Consider the following 20,734-nt stretch of genomic DNA (forward strand, 5'->3'; position numbering starts at 1 on the left):
AAATATTGTACTCATAGAAGCAAGATTTGCTAAAAAATATCTTTTTAATTTCTACAACATAGTTTCCTTCCCTTTCTTTCCAAGCTTCAACATTTGATGTTTGTAAATAATGATGAATCTAATAGATGACGATGATGAGTAATTGTTAAAAATTAATTATCATGTTACACACCATTTTTTTATTTGTTTTTGCTTCTAACTTTTTTCCTATTACATGTGTGTTTATTTTAAACATTTTTTCTATAAACAACGTTATTTTATAGGAAAAAACTTGAACAATTAAACAAATTTGCTCATAAACAAAATTAGAAAATTTTGTTATAAATTAGAAAGTTAAGATTTTAATAATGTGAATTATTTATTATACAATTTTCTATTAACAAAGTTATTAATAAATATATATTTGTTTTTATTCAATTTTAGGTAAGCGTTCAAATTTATGAAGAAAATCGTTTAAACTGGCAATATTTGTTAAACAATTTGTAAGTATAAGTTTTATTTTTCTTTGATTTTAGAGAACATTTTTATCAAATTTTTTTGAAAAAATTCTAAAATTTTCTTTTGAAACATACATTTTTAAATTTTTTATTACAAAATTAAATTTGGAAACATTTTTATTAAAAGAGAAAATTTGGAATTTTCTATTAAAAGGGAAAATTTTGAAAATTTTTCTATTAAAAGAGAAAATTTAAAAATTTTTCTATTAAAAGAGAAAATTTGGAAAATTTTTCTATTAAAAGAGAAAATTTGGAAAATTTTTCTATTAAAAGAGAAAATTTGGAAAATTTTTCTATTAAAAGAGAAAATTTGGAAAATTTTCTATTAAAAGAGAAAATTTTGAAAATTTTCTATTAAAAGAGAAAATTTGGAAAAATTTCCATTAAAAGAGAAAATTTGGAAAATTTTCTTTTAAAAGAGAAAATTTGGAAAATTTTCTCTTAAATCAGAAATTTTGGTAAATTTTCAAAAAAAAAAAAATTGGAAAATTTTCTATTAAAAAAAATTGGAAAATTTTTTATTAAAAAAATGGGAAAATTTTATATTAAAAATGAAAATTTGAAACAATTTTTTTTAAAACAGAACATGATTGCAATTGAAAATTTTCAATTGAAACCGAAAAATTTTCATTGAAACTGAAAATTTCGAAAGATTTTCTACTGAAACAGAAAATGTTTAAAAATTTTTATTGAAAGAGAAAATTTAAAAAAATTTTCTATTGAAACAGAAAATTTTGAAAAATTTTCTATTGAAACAGAAAATTTTGAAAGATTTTCTATTGGAACAGAAAATTTTGAAAGATTTTCTCATAAAACAGAAAATTTTGAAAATTTTTCCGTTGAAACAGAAAATTTCTAAAGATTTTCTAATCAAGCAGAAACATTTTGAAAAATTTTCTATAGACAGTTTCAAAAATTTTTCTATTGAAACATTTTTGATATTCAGCAGAAACATTTCTATTGAAACAGAAAATTTCAAAAAATTTTCTATTGAAACCGAGAATTCTGAAGATTTTTTATAGAAACAGTAAATTTTGAAAGAATTTCGATAAGAACAGAAAAATTTAGAAAGAAATTGTATTAAAACTGGGAATTTCGAAAAGTTTTCTCTTCAAACAGAAGATTTTGAAACATTTGCTATTATAACAGCAAATTTTAAAAGATTTTCTATTGAAACAGAAAAATTCGAAAGATTTTCTGTTGAAAAATAGAATTTCGATTTGATTCTCTATTAACATTAAAAATTCCGAAGTATTCTCTGAATTGAGATTGAAACGGAGCATTTTAAAAGATTTTCTATTGAGAAACTGAAGTTCGAAAAACTTTTTTATGGAAAATTTCAAAAGATTTTGAAACAGAAAATTTCGAACTATTTTTACTAAAACAGAAAACCTCGAAAAATTTTCTTTTAAAACTCAAAATGTTTAAAGATGTTTTGTTGAAATACACGACTTTCTATTTCAACACAAAATTTCGAAAGATTTTGTAAGATTTCGAATAATTTTCAATTGAAACTGAAAACTTTGAAGTATTTTCTATCTTAACAAAAACAAATTTAAAACGATTTTTCTTTAAAATTGTGAATTTCTAAAGGTTTCTAGTTGAAACAGAGAATTTCAAAATATTTCCTATTGAATCAGAAGAATTTCAAAATATTTTCTATTGAATGAGAAGAATTTCAAAATATTTTCTATTAAAACAGAAAATTTTGAAAATTTTGAAAAAATTTCAATTGAAACAGAAAATTTTGAAAAATTTTCCATTGAAACAGAAAATTTTGAAAAATTTTCTATTGAAACAGAAAATTTAGAAAAACTTTCAATTGAAACAGAAAATTTTGAAAAATTGAAGCGAAATATGAAATTTATTCCACAAAAAAAAATTATTATTATTATTATTTATGCAAAAACAACAACAAATGTTGAACATAGTTTTCATACATTGTTGCCCATAAACTTGTTGTTGTTTTATGCAAAATGAAAAAAGGTAATGGAAACATTTTCATGAATGTTTAAACAAGATTGATGAATTGTTTGTTAATTTTTATGGTACTTTTATAAATAAACTTCAACATTTATGTGATAAAATTTTCCAACACGTCATAGTGTTAAACAACTAATGTCTATCAGTCCGTCCGTCCATCCATCCATCCGTCTGTTCAAAAGTCTACATCGTGCATAATTTTCATTTGTATGTTACTATTTTTTTAATATTTTTATGTTATTAAAAAATAATTAATATTTATATGCCTGTATTTCTTGAACATGTATACATTTAATTAATATGCATTCTTTTGTAGCTGTGTGGCGGTGTATTAAATGTTTTTTTTTTCTATATTGTATATAATTTTTTAATTTTGTTCATTTGTGTTTTAATGTATTTATTTGTGTTCCGTTTTAATTATACTTAATAAGTTATTATGAGTTTAACGAAGAACTATAAGACAACAGAAAAACAATTATAGTGTTCTTTTACTCCGTGGTTTGAGACATGCTTGTTGTAATCTAAGCCGTATTGTCGGTTGTAACTCGCTTTTTATTTGTGGATGGGAGTAAGAGACAGAGAGCGTGTGTATTATTTAAGAAAAACTAAGAAACAACGCTTTACGTGTGTTTCGCATTACATTAAGTATTTATTAAAATATATGCAAGAAAAAAAATAGTGCTACCCACTGAGTTTAAAATGCACTCATGAGAAAAAGTTTGAACATTTGTTTTAGAAATTGTGAAAAAGTCGAAAATTTTATACATATTGCAAGAAAATTTTGAAAAATTTCTATTGAAAAGGAATATTTTAGAGAAATTTCTATTGAAAAAGAAAATTTTGGAAAATTTTCTATTGAAACATAAAATTTTGAAAAATGTTCTATTAAAACGGAAAAATTTGAAAAATGTTCTACTGAAACAGAAAATTTTGAAAAATGTTCTATTGAAACAGAAAATTTTGAAAAATTTTCTACTGAAACTAAAAATTTTGAAAAATTTTCTAAACTGAACATTTTGAAAAATTTTCTATTGAAACTGAACATTTTGAAAAATTTTCTATTGAAACAGAAAATTTTGAAAAATTTTCTATTGAAACAGAAAATTTTGAAAAATTATCTATTGAAACAGAAAATTTTGAAAAATTATCTATTGAAACAGAAAATTTTGAAAAATTATCTATTGAAACAGAAAATTTTGAAAAATTTTCTATTGAAACAGAAAATTTTGAAAAATTTTCTATTGAAACAGAAAATTTTGAAAAATTTTCTATCGAAAAAGAAAATTTTGAAAAATTTTCTATTGAAAAAGAAAATTTTGAAAAATTTTCTATTGAAAAAGAAAATTTTGAAAAATTTTCTATTGAAAAAGAAAATTTTGAAAAATTTTCTATTGAAGAAGAAAATTTTGAAAAATTTTCTATTGAAGAAGAAAATTTTGAAAAATTTTCTATTGAAGAAGAAAATTTTGAAAAATTTTCTATTGAAGAAAAAAATTTTGAAAAATTTTCTATTGAAGAAGAAAATTTTGAAAAATTTTCTATTGAAGAAGAAAATTTTGAAAAATTTTCTATTGAAACAGAAAATTTTGAAAAATTTTCTATTGAAAAAGAAAATTTTGAAAAATATTCTATTGAAACAATAAATTTTGAAAAATTTTCTATTGAAACATAAAATTTTGAAAAATTATCTATTGAAACACAAAATTTTGAAAAAGAAATTTCTATTGAAACGGAAAATTTTTATATTGAAACAGAAAATTTAGAAAAAATTTTCCATTGAAATAGAAAATTTTTAAAAATTTTCTACTAAAACAGAAAATTTAGAAAAATTTTCTACTAAACAGAAAATTTTGAAAATTTTTCATTTAAACAGTAAATTTTGAAAAATTTTCTATTGAAACAGAAAATTTTGAAAAATGTTCTATTGAAACAGAAAATTTTGAAAAATGTTCTATTGAAACAGAAAATTTTGAAAAATGTTCTATTGAAACAGAAAATTTTAAAAAATGTTCTATTGAAACAGAAAATTTTAAAAAATGTTCTATTGAAACAGAACATTTTGAAAAATGTTCTATTGAAACAGAAAATTTTGAAAAATTTTCTATTGAAACAGAAAATTTTGAAAAATTTTCTATTGAAACAGAAAATTATGAAAAATTTTCTATTGAAACAGAAAATTATGAAAAATTTTCTATTGAAACGGAAAATTATGAAAAATTTTCTATTGAAACGGAAAATTATGAAAAATTTTCTATTGAAACGGAAAATTATGAAAAATTTTCTATTGAAACTGAAAATTATGAAAAATTTTCTATTGAAACGGAAAATTATGAAAAATTTTCTATTGAAACGGAAAATTTTTCTATTGAAACTGAAATGTTTCTATTGAAAAAGAAAATTTTGAAAAATGTACTTTTTAAGGAGGAAATTTTTAAAGTTTTTCTCTTGAAACAGAACATTTTGAAAATTTTCTATTGAAAGAGAAAATTTTCAAAGATTTTCTTTTGAAACAGAAAATTTTTAAAGTTTTTCTATTGAAACAGAAAATTTCAATAAACTTTCTATTAAAGCAGAACAATTTCAGAAGATAGTCATTTGAAACAGAACAATTTTAAAAGATTTTCTATTAAAACTGAAAATGTTGAAAGATTTTATGTTAAAACTGAAAATTTTTCTATTAAAACATAAATTTTTGAAAATTTTCTATTGAAACTGAAAATTTGTAAAAAAATTTTTGTATTGAAATATTTACTATGTAAAATTTTTCGAGTGTATTTTCTGGTTTATATTGTTCATATAAAATTTATAAAAAATTATGATTTGTATTAAAAAAAAGTAAAGATTTAATACATAATAATGAGCGTATAAAGTACATATGAGTTTTTTGTATTTTACATTAGCATTGAAACTATAAATAAAATGCCGCTTATTCTACTAACTCATACCTATTAAAGATAGTACCCAAATAAGTATTTTTCTGATAGTAATAATCCACTAATATCAAGGACTCTAAAAGCCAGCAAAATTTAAGTTTCTAAATGGATTTTGATTTAAGCCAAACATGCTGTTTTAATTCCCAATATTTTTATAAAAATTTGCCGTGTAAACTCTTTACACGTTTATACAAATATATTTTGTATCTATTCTCTTTTATATAATCCAGTACACAAAACACCACACAGTGGTGAAAGGTAAAACTGCTGCGCATGTGCATTTGCATTGTTTATTACTACTAGTTGTTTAACAGCAACAACAACACTAATACTAATAATAATTGTAATGATAATACGAGAGTATAACTGACAAACAACACACAGTGGTATAGGAAAAAAAAAAGAGGGAAATAATTCGGTAACTTCTAAACGGTTAATCCGATTTTAATGAAATTTGGTGTGCACAAAGAGGAGGTGTTGTCGAGTTTAGGTTTTGAATTTGGACCTTATAGGCCAACCAGGGGCCCGGCGGGGGGTCCTCAAATTAGGACACCTCGGCTATGTTAAATTTTTAAAACGATCCTATTTCTTCATTTGAGTTCCGATTTAAAAAAAATTTCGTATATAGAATCTCCTCATCGAGCACTATAAAAAATGTCGTCGTAGCAGTAAATTATCTCTTATAGTTTAGGAGATATTCGCATTTGAATATTAAAATTTTAAAATTTTTACCGTCCTTACTTTAGTTTTTTTGATAATAGCAGGTCCAAATATTTCCGATTTTCGCCATTTTTTTTTATTTGCTTAACAACAAGTTTATATACCAAGCAGTGAAAGAATTATGTAAAAATCATGACTGAGTCCAAAGTTATAGGCATTTAAATTTAAAAAATTAAAAAAAGGCGATTTTTTGACATTTTTTTGGGAAAAAAGTATCTTTTTCTTTTTAAGTTATCTAAAAAGTTTCTAAGAAGATGTATATAGAATTTATACTTTTTGGAAAGCTGACTTTACATAAAATACGATAAATGAAACAAAACCTAAAAATTTTTGATACCGAGGGAACCAGGTCCATCCAAAAAAACCCTATTTTTTATGGAAAATTAAATTTTGAGCAAAAATTCTCAAATCGCATAGTCGATATCAAATTATAGTGACCTGTTTTATATGACCCAATAAGTTCTTAATCATTTTGTAACGGGTTTCGATAACCCCGCCCCTGGTATGGATATAATAGGCAAAAAACCAAAAAATCCCATTTTTGGGATTTTTTAAAACTTTTTTGGGAATTCCGGGATTTCTAATAAGAAAATTCGAAATTTTTATTTAATTTTGGATTTTGAGTAAAAAAATCTACCTAACTGTAAAATTTCATCAAAAAATATTCATAAATAAAATTTTTATTGCAATTTGAAAAATTTGTATCTTCGCAAAAACTGAATAAAAAACATTTTTTAATTTTTTTTAAAAAAAGTATTCCGCGAATTTTTTAATTTTCAAAAATTATATACAGTTTTGAAAAATAGACAAAATTACCTTTCCATTGATATATAACATGCCTACCTAATGTTTTTTAAGTGACAAATTAATTAGGGAAAACTCAACATCTTTTAGAAAATTTGCCTAGCACTATTATTTTCATCCATAAGGTTAACTCTTAAATTTGTTACATATATGGATGAAAATAATAGTGCTAGGTAAATTTTCTAAAAGATGTTGAGTTTTCCCTAATTAATTTGTCACTTAAAAAACATTAGGTAGGCATGTTATATATCAATGGAAAGGTAATTTTGTCTATTTTTCAAAACTGTATATAATTTTTGAAAATTAAAAAATTCGCGGAATACTTTTTTTAAAAAAAATTAAAAAATGTTTTTTATTCAGTTTTTGCGAAGATACAAATTTTTCAAATTGCAATAAAAATTTTATTTATGAATATTTTTTGATGAAATTTTACAGTTAGGTAGATTTTTTTACTCAAAATCCAAAATTAAATAAAAATTTCGAATTTTCTTATTAGAAATCCCGGAATTCCCAAAAAAGTTTTAAAAAATCCCAAAAATGGGATTTTTTGGTTTTTTGCCTATTATATCCATACCAGGGGCGGGGTTATCGAAACCCGTTACAAAATGATTAAGAACTTATTGGGTCATATAAAACAGGTCACTATAATTTGATATCGACTATGCGATTTGAGAATTTTTGCTCAAAATTTAATTTTCCATAAAAAATAGGGTTTTTTTGGATGGACCTGGTCCCCTCGGTATCAAAAATTTTTAGGTTTTGTTTCATTTATCGTATTTTATGTAAAGTCAGCTTTCCAAAAAGTATAAATTCTATATACATCTTCTTAGAAACTTTTTAGATAACTTAAAAAGAAAAAGATACTTTTTTCCCAAAAAAATGTCAAAAAATCGCCTTTTTTTAATTTTTTAAATTTAAATGCCTATAACTTTGGACTCAGTCATGATTTTTACATAATTCTTTCACTGCTTGGTATATAAACTTGTTGTTAAGCAAATAAAAAAAATGGCGAAAATCGGAAATATTTGGACCTGCTATTATCAAAAAAACTAAAGTAAGGACGGTAAAAATTTTAAAATTTTAATATTCAAATGCGAATATCTCCTAAACTATAAGAGATAATTTACTGCTACGACGACATTTTTTATAGTGCTCGATGAGGAGATTCTATATACGAAATTTTTTTTAAATCGGAACTCAAATGAAGAAATAGGATCGTTTTAAAAATTTAACATAGCCGAGGTGTCCTAATTTGAGGACCCCCCGCCGGGCCCCTGGTTGGCCTATAAGGTCCAAATTCAAAACCTAAACTCGACAACACCTCCTCTTTGTGCATACCAAATTTCATTAAAATCGGATTAACCGTTTAGAAGTTACCGAATTATTTCCCTCTTTTTTTTTTCCTATACCACTGTGCAACAATGCGAATTATTTACACTCATAGATACTAGTACGTACTACTACACACATTCAAACACTTGGAAGTGGTAATGATGTGTATTTGAACACCACTGACTTGTTGTTGTTATTGTTGTTGGTGCTTTCCAAGTCAAGTCTATTAAATAGCAACAATAAAAAAGTAGCAGCAATTGCTGGTAACCTTTTGTATTTTTTCTGCTGTTGCTGCTTTATTTTGCAATCACTTCCTGCGTAACTCACGCGTTGTTTTTTACGTTGTTGCCACTATTGTTGTTATTAATGTTGCACGTTCTCGTCAGTTTTAATTAGTGTAACGAATATACCAACAGCCAACAATATACTTACTTATCTATGTATGTATGTATTTACTACGTAAGTAAGAGTGCGAGTACATGAGCATTACAAATGCACTTTTAACCACTATATTTAAGTTTAAGTGCAATTTTGTTAGTGTTTTTTATTGTTATTGTAACTGCTTTTCATTGTTCATTTAATTTCATACAAAATCATGTTTTGTTTATTAGTCAATGTTAAATAAATCAAATTACTCTGGAGAAGGGGGAGCAAATTTTTTTTTTTAAATTAGCTTTATGGATTTGTGACTATTGGTACATGGTTATGCACTTTAATATGACTATTAATAATTTTACTTGATCTGTTCTTAAGTCTTTTGCAAAAGAAGTCTTTGTCTTTTACAATTTCAACTTTTTCTTTTAATTTAAAGCCTATATTTTCCATAAATATTACAAACAAAACAACTTATTAATAATAAATTACATTTATTTACGGCCACAAAACATATTTCTAAATTGATTTCTATAATTAAATGAGCTTTAAGCAATTTTATAATTGAAAAAAAAAACTAAACAATTTCAAACAAAACTAAAAAATACACAGGAATAGCATAAAGCAGCAGCAGCAGGGGTTTATATCAAAGAAATAGTTTATTTAAAAAAAATATAAAATATTACAAAATTTTTTAAAATTTTCCTTTTCAAAACAAAATTTTTCAAAATTTTCCGTTTCAAAAGAAAATTTTTCAAAATTTTCCGTTTCAAACGAAAATTTTTCAAAATTTTCCGTTTCAAAAGAAAATTTTTCAAAATTTTCTGTTTCAATAGAAAATTTTTCAAAATTTTCTGTTTCAATAGAAAATCTTTCAAAATTTTCTGCTTCAATAGAAAATCTTTCAAAATTTTCTGTTTCAATAGAAAATTTTTCAAAATTTTCCATTTCAATAAAAAATTTTTCAAAATTTTCCGTTTCAATAAAAAATTTTTCAAAATTTTTAAAATTTTCTGTTTCAATAGAAAATTTTTCAAAATTTTCTGTTTCAATAGAAAATCTTTCAAAATTTTCTGTTTCAATAGAAAATTTTTCAAAATTTTCTGTTTCAATAGAAAATTTTTCAAAATTTTCTGTTTCAATAGAAAATTTTTCAAAATTTTCTGTTTCAATAGAAAATTTTTCAAAATTTTCTGTTTCAATAGAAAATTTTTCAAAATTTTCTGTTTCAATAGAAAATTTTTCAAAATTTTCTGTTTCAATAGAAAATTTTTCAAAATTTTCTGTTTCAATAGAAATTTATATAAAATGTTTTAATATTTAAATTTTTTCAAAATGTCTTGTTTTAATAGAATTTTTTTTAATTCTTTGTTTCAATAGAATATTTTCGTAATTCTCTTTAAAAAAATATAAAAAATTTTTAGTTTTAAAAGAAATATTTTTTGTTGTAATAGAAATTTTGCAAAATTTCAAATTCCTGAAAAATGTTTTAAAATAGCCAATTTCCACAATAAAAAGAAAACCCCTTAACTCTTTCGCCAAAAAAAAAACTTCTTTACAAATATACAATTTATGACACATTGGCAATAAAACGCTGGTCATTCACTACCAGTATTACGCATTATCTTTAGCGATAAAAAAATATAGAAAACTATAAAAATATATGCTTTAAAATCCTTTAGACTTGGGCATTCAGAGATAACTAATGGCTATGACTGAGCAAAATTTGTTTCTTCTTTTATATTTCAAACATAAAACTTTTAAATCCTGTTAAGACTCATTATTACTTATGAAAAAAGCTTTCAAATCAGAAAATAATCATAATAAAAAGAAAATTCGATATTACATTAAAATGCCAAACAATTATAATGAATCTATTGTATAAAAGAATAATGAACAAACAAAATTTGATTGATTTTTCTGTTATTTAGGAAAATAAAACCACGTGAGCAAAAAACACGTTAAAATAGTGGTTTAAAAAAAAGAAAAGAATTTGTTAAAGACAAGATCAGAGAATGATTAGATGGTTTTAGAAATTGAACATACATATAAAAAGTTATTTGTTTGTGATCATCGGGTAGAAAGAAAATCATTAGAAACCTGTGTATATGAGCACCTGTGCACTATGGGTAAGAATTTCAAAATATTGTAAATAAAAATGCATTTAACAACAATTTATACAACGATCTACCTAGAGAAAACCTTGTTTGGGATCAAGGATACTTTTGTCAGTGATCAGTTTTCTATAACAACTTTATTAAAAAACTTTTCTAAAGAAAACTTTCTTAGCGATCAGTTTTCTAAAGAAAATTTTCTTGGCGATCAGTTTTCTATAGAAAACTTTGTCTGTGATCAGTTTTTTATGTAAAACTTTAACAACTTTATATGAATGATTATCATTAACCAATTTCCTGTTAAAGTCTTTATCATCGATCAATTTTCTATAAAAAAAACATGATCGATCTATAGAAAACCTTGTACCCGATCAGTTCTTTACACAACACATTGTCGATCAGTTTTCAATAGATTATCTGACAATTTGACCCATAGTACATCATTTGTGCAAATCTCCGAGCCGTGCGTATGTATTAATATAGAAGTGTTATATATATTTTTTTTCTCTGTTCTACTTCCTGCTGCCATAAATAACAATTTCGCATAATAATGAAGCAATAAAGTGCAGATTTATTTCAACAAATAAAATGTTGATTTATTGCAGTACGCACAGCATGCGTTGTATATGTATATATTTTTTTCTATTTCTCATTCATTTTGTTCACAGTAAACTACGATTATATTCGTATTTGTATATTGCACTTTTTAGTTTAATAAATTGCCTCGCACATACATACACGCACTCATATACCTGGACAGGTCAACTAAGCTTAATGTTTAAAGTCATCGTTCAAATAGACACTTGCTTTTCTAAAAATCTCTACTTTAGTTTAGACTTACGAGACTGCAGAGCGAGAGAGTGAAGAGTAATGTGTTGTTAGTCTTGGTCATATTAAACACTTTGTGTACAGATCACGATGTCTGTCTAGCTAACGTAAGTGGTATATTTATGCGAATTGGTTAAATTTTGTTATATATGAATATGTATATAGATGCAAATAGAAAACAATTGCCACAAAAAAATCTACATCATTGAAAATAAAGAAACAGTTAAGATTTGTTTTATTGTTGTTATAGTTTTGAAAAATTACACTCATAAAATTTTCACTGACATTTTATAGGAAATTTTGGTAAAGATCTGTATTCCGTATATAACGATCAGTTTTTTAGACAATAGAAAATTTAAACATCGATCAGTTTTCCCATGAAAACTTTAACATCGATCAGTTTTCTATAGAAAATTTTAATCTCGATCGGTTTTCTATAGAAAACCTTAACATCAATCAGTTTTTTTATAAAAATCTCTAATCTCGATCGTCTATCTATAAAAAACATTAACGTCGATTGGTTTTCTACAGAAAATTTAAACATCTATCGGTTTTCTATAGAAAACGTAAACATCAATCATCGGTTTTCTGTATAAAATTTTAACATCAATTGGTTTTCTATAGAATATGTAAAACTTTAACATCAATCGGGTTTGTATCGAAAATTATAGAAATTATCATCGATCAGTTTTCTATAGCAAACTTTTACATAAAAAACGTAGACATCGATATTTTTCTATAGAAAACTTAAACACCGATCAGTTTTCTATAGCAAACTTTAACATCGATCAGTTTTCTATGGAAAACTTCGATCAGTTGCCTATTGGAAACTCTAACATCGATTAGTTGTCAATTGAAAACTCTAACATCGATCAGTTCTCAATAGAAAACTTAATCATCGATCAGTTTTCTATAGAAATCTTTAACATCGATTAGCTTTCTATAGAAGCTTTATCACCTATCAGTTTTCTATAGAAAACTTCGATCAGTTTTCTATTGGAAACTCTAACATCTATCAGTTGTCTATTGGAAACTCTACCATCGATCAGTTGTCTATTGAAAACTCTAACATCGATTATTTCTCTATAGAAAACTTTATTAACGATCAGTTTTCTATAGAAAACTTAACATGAATCAGTTTTCTATAGAAGTCTTTAACATCGATCAGTTTTCTATAGAAATCTTTAACATTGATCAGTTTTCTATAGAAACTTTAACATCTATCCGTTATCAATAGAAAACTTTAACATCGATCAGTTTTCTATAAAAAACCTTCATCTCGATCAGTTGTCTATAAAAAACCTCGATCAGTTGTCTATTGAAAACTTTAACATCAATCAGTTCTCTATAGAAAACTTTAACATCGATCAGTTTTCTATCGAAAACTTTAACATCGATCAGTTCTCTATAGAAAACTTAACATCGATCAGTTTTCTATAGAAAACCTTCATCTCGATCAGTTGTATATAAAAAACTTCGATCAGTTGTCTGTTGAAAACTTTAACACCGATCAGTTCTCTATAGAAAACTTTAACATCGATCAGTTTTCTATAGAAAACTTTAACATCGATCAGTTTTCTATAGAAAACTTAACATCGATCAGTTTTCTATAGAAAACTTAACATCGATCAGTTTTCTATAGAAAACTTAACATCGATCAGTTTTCTATAGAAATCTTTAACATCTTTCAGTTATCTATAGAAAAATTTAACATCGATCAGTTTTCTATAGAAAACTTTATTCTCGATCAGTTGTCTATAAAAAACTTCGATCAGTTGTCTATTGAAAACTTTAATATCGATCAGTTTTCAATACAAAACCTTAATATCGATCAGTTGTCTATAGAAAACTTTGACATCGATCAGTTCTCTATAGAAAACTTAACATCGATCAGTTCTCTATAGAAAACTTAACATCGATCAGTTTTCTATAGAAAACTTTACATTGATCAGTTTTCTATAGAAAACCTTCTTCTCGATCAATTGTCTATAAAAAACGTCGATCAGTTGTCTATTGAAAACTTTAACATCGATCAGTTGTCTATAGAAAACTTCGATCAGTTGTCTATAGAAAACTTCGATCAGTTGTCTATTGAAAACTTTAACATCGATCAGTTCTCTATAGTTTTCCATAAAAGACTTAAACATCAATCAGTTTTTTTATAGAATACTTAAACATCGAACAATTTTCTGTAGAAAACTTTAACATCGATCAGATTTCTACAGAAAACTTTAACTTCGATCAGTTTTCTATAGAAAACATAAATATCGTACATATTTCAATAGAAAACTTTAATTTTAATATTTATTTAACTTAAACCTGTATCATCGATCAGTTTTATGCTTTAACATCGGTCAGTTTTTATAAAGCTTCTGTTTGATGTAGAAATTTTTCCTGCAATATTCTTTTAATAGGAACATATTATTTATTTCGAGTGTAATTTTTGTTTTTTTTTTTTTGCGATTTTAAAAAATCTGCTAAACAGCCAACAGCGCTAAAAGTCACACACAAACAAATGCAATGTAATGTAATAAAACAAAACTGAGCTGACTATAACATAGTCAAACCAATGAACAAATAAATAGAAAAATTACTGTCTGATATTTAAATGTGGCCTTTGAAAAAGGAAAAAAACACACACACACACACACACAAAATGTGTACGATCACAACTAAACAGCAACAAATCTCTTGCAGAGTTTACAATTTGAAAATCAACAACAAAACACACAGATGTTTGTCTGATGATCACTTTCTCGTTTGGAACTGAAAAGAAAAAATAATCTAAAACTAGATCGTTATCTAAAACAGCAACCAAATACTTAAAAATAATATTTTAGAAAACTGCTGAACAAAAAAGTGTTACTATTTTATAACTATTTTAATTTTTAGAACGTGCACACTCGTTATTAAGATGCAAGGTTGTTTATGGAGATTCCTACTTAAATGTTGTAATCTTCCACAACAACGACTACGACGACGCGTCGTCTGTTTTTTTTTTTTTTGTGGTTGCCAGAAAAATTTATAGGTAAAATAAAATTTTCATCCATAAAACCAAAAAATTATAAAACCAAATATAAATAATTTGACTTTGTTTTTGTGTGTGTGTTTTTTCTCATTTGTGTTAACAAATATAATTAAAACAGTTGGTGCGAAAAATTACTTTAACGTTGAAAACTAAACAAAATAAAAATGCAGCAAAAAAATGTATAACCATGTTTAAAGTTTTTTTTGCTACGAATTTTAGCCATAATTTACTGCACGCTACAAAAATGATAACCCAACGAAATTTATGGAAATTGAATTTTGAGTAATTAGTTAGTTGTTAGAGAGAAAAACTAATAATGAAAACATTAAATTTTAATAGAAACATTAAGATAATTGGCTGTAAATGAAATAATATAAATAAATAGCAGTAAACAGTAAGCAGTTTTCTATAAAAAATATTTTAACGATCAGTTTTCCATAAACAAATTTTCAAACGATCAGTTTTCATTATAAATCTTAGACAAAAAACTGGTTCCATAGATCAATTTTCTATATAAAACTAAACATCGATCCGTCTTCAAAAGAAAACTTTAACATCAATCCGTTTTGTAAAGAAAACTTAAACAACGATCAATTTTCTAAAGAAACCTACAACAGCGATCAGTTTTTTTAAAGAAACCATCAACAGCGATCAGTTTTCTGAAGAAAACTTAAGCAAAGAAAACTTTAACAGCTATCAGTTTCTTAAACAAAATTTTATAATTTTTGAATAAAAAACTTTAACAACGATCAGTTTTCTATATAATACTTTAAGAGTGATCAGTTTTTCATAGAAAATATTCAATACGTTTTCAATAGAATTCTTATACATGAATCAGTTTCAATAGAAAAGTTAATCATTGATCAGCAACGATCAGCATTTTCTAGAAATCAAACATAGATCTATATAAATCTTTAATATCGATCAGTTTCCTAAGAAAATTTTAACATCGATCGAGGTTTTTACAGCAAAATTTAAAACAGATCAGTTTTGTCAAAAAAATTTTAACATCGATCAGTTTTCTATAGAAAACTTAAACAACGATCAGTATTCAATAGAGAATTTAAAAGTAGATCAGTTTTCATATAAAACTTAAATATCGTTAAGTTTTCAATATAAGACTTCAAACTCGATCAGTTTCATATAAAAATAATTTCAATAGAAAACTTTAACGTCGATCAGTTTTCTTAAGAAATCTGTAATATCGATCAGTTTTCTATAAAAACTTTAAACTCGATCAACTTTCTATAAAAATGTTTAATTTCGATCTCTGAAAACTTTGTCTTCGATCAAACTTTAGTTTCTATTTATTCGATCTATAAGATATTAAACGATCAGTTTTGTAAAAATCTTAAATAGCGATCACTTCTCTATAGTAAACATTACCAGTTTTCTATAAAAAACTTTAACATCAGTTTTCTATAGAAAACTTAAACAATGATCAGTATTCAGGTCGTTCAGTTTTCATATAAAACTTAAATATCATTAAGTTTTCAATATAAAACTTTAAATTTGATCAGTTTTATATAAAAATAATTTCAATAGAAAACTTTAACCATTACCAGTTTTCTATAAAAAACTTTAACATCAGTTTTCTATAAAAAACTTTAACATCAGTTTTCTATAGAAAACTTAAACAATGATCAGTATTCAGGTCGTTCAGTTTTCATATAAAACTTAAATATCATTAAGTTTTCAATATAAAACTTTAAATTTGATCAGTTTTATATAAAAATAATTTCAATAGAAAACTTTAACGTCGATCAGTTTTCTTGAGAAATCTGTAATATCGATCAGTTTTCTATAAAAACTTTAAACTCGATCAACTTTCTATAAAAATGTTTAATTTCGATCTCTGAAAACTTTGTCTTCGATCAAACTTTAGTTTCTATTTATTCGATCTATAAGATATTAAACGATCAGTTTTATATAAATCTTAAATAGCCATCACTTCTCTATAGTAAACATTAAGAGTTTTCTATAAGAAACTTTAGCATCTATAGACCTGTTTAATATCGATCAGTTTCCGAAAATTTTAACACCGACCGAGTTTTTTACAGCTTAATTTAAAACAGAAATCTTTAACATCGATCACTTTTCTATAGAAAACTTAAACAACGATCAGTATTCAGGTCGATCAGTTTTCATATAAAACTTAAATATTGTTAAGTTTTCAATATAAAACTTTAAACTCGATCAGTTTGATATAAATATAATTTCAATAGAATTCTTTAACACCGATCAGTTTTCTTTAGAAATCTGTAATATCGATCAGTTTTCTATAAAAACTTTAAACTCGATCAACTTTCTATAAAAATGTTTAATTTCGATCTCTGAAAACTTTGTCTTCGATCAAACTTTAGTTTCTATTTGTAAAAATCTTAAATAGCGATCACTAATCTATAGTAAACATTATCGGCCATATGTTTTCTATATCTATTCTATATCGATCAGTTACAGCTTTACAACCGATCAGTGTTTTATAGTAGACTTTAGCAAGGAGCTTCGATTGATTTGTTATAACTAAACTTAAATAGTTTTATATAGAATTTCTCTTAATATTTGAAAGTTTCTCTGTAGTAAATTTTATAGATTATAAGAGGAATTAATTGATATTTTTCGGAGATAATGTCATAATATCGCTGGGTTAGTTTTATCCACAGATACTCATACTGTAGTTTTGCTTTGAAGTTATTTGTAGTATTTCACACTTTTCACTTCATATACAATTTTTTGAAATCCTAGTTATCCACTATTTTATAAAAGACTTCTGGAAATTATAAAAGAAAATAGTGAAAAAATTTACGCTTATTGCATATGTAAATTAAATTTGCATGTTTTAATAATATTTTCATTTCAGTATTTTAAGCCAGAGTACAGTTTGTAGAATTTTTTTAGAATATTTTTAACACAAATCACTTTTTTGGGAAATCATTTTAAAAAATTAATTCAAGCGGTTTGCGGTTTCTTGCAATTTTTCTTTAAATCCCTTCCTTTTGCTATAAACTTTTGTTGTGGCAATATTTTTCATTAAATATATTAGTTTTTAGACAGTAATAATTTATTTAGCTTCTGTTTTGTAATTATTTCTTTTTTTCTTTTTTGTGCAAATTTACGCACGCATGCGTTAATTATAGGGAAAATGTTGTTTTTAATATCCCACGCCTGATTTTCAAATTAACACCTAGGAAAGAAAAACTTTCAAATTACTCTTGCGGCTAACTAGTTGTTAAAATGAACCATTTGAAAAAAAATTCATACAGAAAATATACCAAATAAAAAAAATTGTTAATTATTGAAGTGCTACAAGTATAAGGTTTTAAAATTAAGACATAAATCATGTGTTTGAATAAACAAACAAGAAATACATATTTTACAGGGGTACTTCCAACAAATTTAGAGACTAATATCTCTAAATTCGTTAGTAGTCTGAGATCTACTCATCTTACAAATATTCTATATTTTCCAATTCCCACCATTTGTTTTTATAAATATTTTTCCCCATATAAACCATTATCAAGGAAAACAAAAAATTGAACAACAATTTACTAACTATAATTAACCTTCCAGCAAAATCTACTAATTTGTTAATTATAGTGCTGAACGTAGTAAAAAACATATGTAACAACTGCCTTTTGGTGGCTTTTAAATAATAAAAAAAAAAGACCGTTTAAAACAATTTTTTCATAAACACATATTAAGAAACCATATTTTGTACATTTTTGATTTATTTCTGCCAACGGCTATAATAATTGCAATTTAATAAATTCTAATAACGCATGATTAAAAACTAAAAGACAAAATGATTGAAGTCTCATCCTCAACCTCAACACACAAAATTAACAAGCTTTTCTATACTTGTTTGCTAATAATTTCTTAATTTACTATATGATGTCTTGTTCATAGATATAGTTTCATCAATTATTGTATTATTTATGAATATTCATTAAAATAAATGTAAAAATAAGTAATTATATTTAGAAAAAAAAAACATACAGAGACTCTGGCTACATGCTTGAAGATACCACAAAAAATTAGCTACAAAACTGAAACGACCATGACTTGTTGCAACAGACATGTGTCAGTGAATATTGAAACGCACCTTAATAATTTTCTGTCTCATCATCATAGAGGCAATGTGATAAAACTTAAAGGCGTAACAATAAAAGGAAAATTTTCAACAAAAATTTTCCACATAAAATTTTTAACATCGATCAGTTTCAACAAAAATCTTAACCTCGAAATGATCAGTTTTCTATCAAAAAGTTTAACATTGATCAGTTTTCTATAGAAAAGTTTAACATCAATCAGTTTTCAACAGAAAACATCGAACAGTTTTCTAATGAAAACTTCAACATCGATCAGTTTTCTATAAAAACTTCAACATCGATCAGTTTTCTATAAAAAACTTCATCATCGATCAGTTTTCTATAGAAACCTCAGCATCGATCAGTTTTCTATGGAAAGCTTTAACATCGATCAGTTTTCTAAAGACAACTTTAACATAGATCAGTTTGGTATAGAAATTTAAACATCGATCAGTTTTTTATAAAAAACTTTAACATCGGTCAGTTTTCTATAGAAAACTTTAACATCGATCGGTTTTCTATAGAAAACTTTAACTTCGATCGGTTTTCTATAAAAAACTTTAACATCGATCAGTTTTCTATAGAAAACTTTAACATCGATCGGTTTTCTATAGAAAACTTTATCATCGATCAGTTTTCTATAAAAAACTTTAACATCGATCAGTTTTCTACAGAAAACTTCAACATCGATCAGTTTTCTATAAAAAACTTTAACATCGATCAGTTTTCTATAGAAAACTTTAACCTCGATCAGTTTTCTATAAAAAACTTAAACATCGATCAGTTTTCTATAGAAAATTTTAACCTCGATCAGTTTTCTATACAAAACTTAAACCTCGATCAGTTTTCTAAAGAAAACTTTACCCACGGTTATTTTTCTAAAGAAAACTTTAACCACGATCGGTTTTCTATAGGAAACTCTATCCTTGATCAGTTTTCCATAGAAAACATTATCTTCGATCAGTGATCTATAGAAAACTTTAACCTCCATCAGTTTTCTATATAAAACATTAACCTCGATCAGTATTCTCTATAAAACTTTAACCTCGATCAGTTTTCTATAGAAAACTTAAACCTTGATCAGTTTTTTATAGAAAACTTTACCATCGATCAGTTTTCTATAGAAAACTTTCTCATTGATCTGTTTTCTATAGAAAACTTTACCATCGATCAGTTTTCTATAGAAAACTTTCTCATTGATCTGTTTTCTATAATAAACTTTACCATCGATCAGTTTTCTATAGAAAACTTCAACATCGATCAGTTTTCTATAGAAAACTTTAACCTCGATCAGTTTTCTTTAAAAAACTTAAACCTCGATCAGTTTTCTAAAGAAAACTTTACCCACGATCACTTTTTAAAGAAAACTTTAACCACGATTAGTTTTCTATAGGAAACTTTAACCTTGATCAGTTTTCCATAGTAAACATTATCTTCGATCAGTGATCTATAGAAAACTTTAACCTCGATAAGTTTTCTATATAAAACATTAACCTCGATCAGTATTCTGTAGAAACTTTAACATTTATCAGTTTTCTATAGAAAAAATTATCTTCGATCAGTTTTGCATAGAAAACTTTAACCTCGATCAGTTCTCTATAGAAAACTTTTACCTCGATTAGTGTTCTATAGAAAACTTTAACCACGATCAGTTTTCTATATAAAACTTTAACATCGATGAGTTTTCTATATAAAGTTAAACGTCGATTAGTTTTATATGGACAACTTCAACATCCATCAGTTTTCTGTAGAAGAAGCTTTAGCATCGATCAGTTTTCTGTAGAAGATTATAACATTGATCAGTTTTCTGTTGAAAAAAACTTAAGCATCGAACATTTGTCTAAAGAAAATGTTTTATAATATGAAAGATTTTCTACAGAATGTTCCTTAGAATAATTCTCAAAATATGAAATCAAGAGAAGTGTGTTAAAAGTTTTTAAAGTTATTGATATCATAAATAATTTGTACCCCTCTTCCCCTTCGTTCTCACATTTTAGCACCCCCACACTGTCTAATAAATAGTAAAAAAAAAAGA

General features: G+C 25.0%; 1 protein-coding gene across 1 annotated transcript in view; it reads left to right on the forward strand.

Annotated features, from left to right (window-relative positions):
• The first annotated feature begins 457 nt into the window (after nt 1-457).
• The window catches only part of LOC119607257 (sex determination protein fruitless-like), a 105,306-nt gene continuing 85,029 nt past the window's right edge, over nt 458-20,734 (forward strand). Inside the window, exon 1 of the mRNA XM_037961106.1 lies at nt 458-482. The gene's annotated coding sequence lies outside the window, so the exon portion shown is untranslated. The remainder of the gene's footprint in view (nt 483-20,734) is intronic.

This window comes from Lucilia sericata, unplaced genomic scaffold (assembly GCF_015586225.1).
Source record: "Lucilia sericata isolate MDLA Ls3-8-SP2 unplaced genomic scaffold, ASM1558622v1 Contig000681F_arrow, whole genome shotgun sequence".
In the NCBI taxonomy this organism is placed as follows: Eukaryota; Metazoa; Arthropoda; class Insecta; order Diptera; family Calliphoridae; genus Lucilia; species Lucilia sericata.